General features: G+C 44.2%; 1 long non-coding RNA gene across 1 annotated transcript; it reads left to right on the top strand.

The window, feature by feature from the left end:
* The first annotated feature begins 209 nt into the window (after positions 1-209).
* LOC144122966 (uncharacterized) lies at positions 210-1640 on the top strand. The gene is made up of 3 exons (XR_013312958.1): positions 210-390; positions 1164-1225; positions 1579-1640. It is a non-coding gene; the product is annotated as an uncharacterized LOC144122966 (long non-coding RNA).
* Positions 1641-3145: the final 1505 nt, after the last annotated feature.

The following is a 3145-nucleotide window of genomic DNA, read 5'->3' as shown; positions in this document are numbered from 1 at the left end:
ACGGCAAGGGGCCGTATGCTAACTTTTTTATAAGAACACGCAGTGAATAAAATGAACATTGTTTTATTCTTTCATAAAAGTGTATTTTACTCTCACTGCCATGAAGTAAAACAAGAAGGACATTCACTTTTGCAAATAACTGCTTTCGTGGGTAAGTTTTGTTGCCATGAGGGCGCGCTGGCAGATGTAAACACTGAACATGGCGGCCTTCAAAAAAGCAGCTGATCCCACGGCTAGTTCCTGCTTTTTTACGCGTCGTCTGAAATCAAGGTTCTATTTGGTTGTCCAAAGTGAGCGGATAACAATTATCGAAGCCAGTGAAGGTCACGGGCCTCCAGAAAGGAACCTGCACGAAACGTCGGGCCCGAAAATCGACGAAGACAACTTGAGGTAAGCCTGTGTTATTGGTTTAAAGATGCCACATGCCAAGCATGTGATTTGGGTTCTGTTTCTTTCACTTTAGCAAATACAAGACGTCCACGAAGCACGGCTTGCTGGATAAAATCAACTTTTTTGGCTTCATAAACGTCTGGCACAAATGATTCAGTTGGGAAGGAGCAAGAACCAAGACATGCGGTTGGGCGCACGCTAACAATCGTTCTTGGCTGTGCTATAAGTTGCTGCAGCGCAGCACACGCATATGTTCCTGTAAAAACATTTTAGCCCGAACTCAGAGCAAAGGTTTTTCTCTGTTATTCCCTGCTTTCGAAAAGCGGAGCAGAAACTATTCCCTGTTTGTTTTCCCCGCTGTGTTCGCTGCTGCAATTCTCTAAGCGGGAATTATAGTCTCGAAATGGCGCCAACACGAAGAATGCCGAGCGAGCAAGAGCTTATCATAATAGAGTTTACGGAGAGCCATCCGCTCTTGGCTCGGGCTTCTGCCGACCTAACAAACTCATACACAGCTGTTGAAAAGCGCGAGCTGTGGATCCAGCTTGCGTCGATTCTCAACAACAAGGGGTCGGCCGTTTAAAAACATGATGTCTGTGCCTTGCGCCTTGCTAGCACTGTTTATTCCATCTGTGGTGTATTTTAGGCTAGGAGGAGGTGCAGGAATGCATAGACAAGTGGTTGATTATTATTGATTGCTTCTCTTTTGCTGGTGCTCTTTTAGTTTCATGGTTTGCCAGTACCAATCAGCCGCACCTTTTACCCTGTTACAGCAGAGGAGATGAACGGGGAGCCTCAGCAAGTTGTCGACAAGACACACGGAGCCCCACAGACCGTGAATTGGCTTGCCATTATTCAAGCTCCATACTACCCTTTCTGGCAGCTGCTTGAAAGTAATAGCACTATACTCTCTGGCAGCATTTGCAGCAGTAGCCAAAATACTGCAGTGATTCTACAGTACACACAAAACTATCTCTCTCTGGCTTTGCCACGCAGTGCAGAATGTTTATTTCTCTTGCAGTGAGGCTGTGACATCTCCTAGCAGTCTAGCAAATGTGCACATGAAATATGCTACAACAATGCTGCCCAAGATTGCTGTCCTGTATATTTATGTCAAGTCCTCTAACACATTGTACCAAATGTTTTGCGTATTCCACCACGTGATGAGCACATTTTCTTTCCCGACAGCTACACCGGTGCCCTCGCCGCAGCCCTCACAGCAGCACACACCAGAGCCCCCCCTGCAGCCCTCAACGCGTGCCACGCCTAGCCTTCCTGGGAAGCGACGGTGAGACGATGGGGCCAATGAGGTGCTGCGCCAGATGCTGTATGAATCGCATCGTTTGGATTCCCTTACTGACGCCCGGAACCGCCAGGACGCTGCTTTTCAGCAGAGTATGCTGGAGGTGTGTACTCGCTGCGCACACTGCACTTTGAAGAGTCGAAGCCGTCACCTGAAGCATAAATATCAGTGCTCTCTTTTGAGCACCTCTACTTCTGTTTTGACGCCTCTTGTCGGAGGTGGTTGGGACAGCTGAGTTCATGAAACTGACACGAGTCTTTTACAACCATACTTTGTCCAAAATATCTCAGCACCTGAAATTTTACATAAAGCTTGAGCGGGATCTCAAAATTGGTTGTCAGTAATAATTCGTAATTGGAAGTATTTTTACATGCAGGCCATATGGGAGGTGACAGATGCTGTGCAGGCGTCAAATAGGCAGCAAGAGCTGCTCATCCGGAACGTGAACCTACTGACGCTAATCTTACAAAAGCAGCTTGAGCCATCTGCACCACATTGAATTGTTCATATTTATGTGCATTATTTGCTTGTATTTATTTTTATGAAAGAACATCTTCATATGTTTATATTTATTCAAGAACATTATTTACTTCTCTGCCAGGTGCAGACTCATTGAACTATTTTTAATTTGCTTGTTAAAATTTCTGTTTTATGTGTTCATATTTATTTACATTGTCTGCTTCTCTGTCAGGTTTCAGTTTTTGTATTTATTCAAGATCATCTCTGCCATGTGCCATAGCATCATTTTTTTATTTCTTGTAAGCTCTGCAGGCCCGGATGCTTCACACTGTTTATTTTCTTCCAGTTATGTAATTTAAGCTCTGCCAGGTGTGAAAGCCTCCTATACTCTTTTATTTTTCATTCCTTTCAAATGTTTACCTGCAGCTGTGGCAGGTGCACAAGGTGCAATTTCTAGTGCTTGTTTTCTTTCATTGCAATATGTGGGCAAGTGCAATATGTGGGGCAAAGTTGTTCTGAAGTGACTGTAGTTATGAAGGGCATCATAATATGGGGATTCTGGATAAATTTTGAACACTTCGATTTTGTGTCTGTTAAAGTTGTTTGCATGTTCCTGAGTCGTTTTTTTTCGCATTACTTTTCCTGCTTTTCCGTACATTGTCCATTGTGTGCATTGTTACATGTTCTATCCTCAGTAGACCCGAGGAAAAATGAGGCTTGCCAGCATTCGTCCAAAGTCACTTCTGAACTAGTGTTGAATGCAGGCAAAAAAAAAATTTGGCGGACGCTTGAGCTCCGCCTTTAAAGGTATGATGCAACAATGTTAATGGCTCTCGTTTGTGGGTCCCTTTACAACTTCAAACGCAGCCATGTTGGCATCATCGTCTGTGATACTCGTGTGTCTTTTACACGTAACATGGTTTTTTAGTCCAGTAAAATCTACGAAGAGCAATGTCTTGTGTAGCACTTGCTGTGCATTCCACCAGTTATGTA

Source organism: Amblyomma americanum, chromosome 3 (assembly GCF_052857255.1).
Source record: "Amblyomma americanum isolate KBUSLIRL-KWMA chromosome 3, ASM5285725v1, whole genome shotgun sequence".
In the NCBI taxonomy this organism is placed as follows: domain Eukaryota; kingdom Metazoa; phylum Arthropoda; class Arachnida; order Ixodida; family Ixodidae; genus Amblyomma; species Amblyomma americanum.
This window is presented reverse-complemented; position numbering and strand designations above follow the sequence as displayed.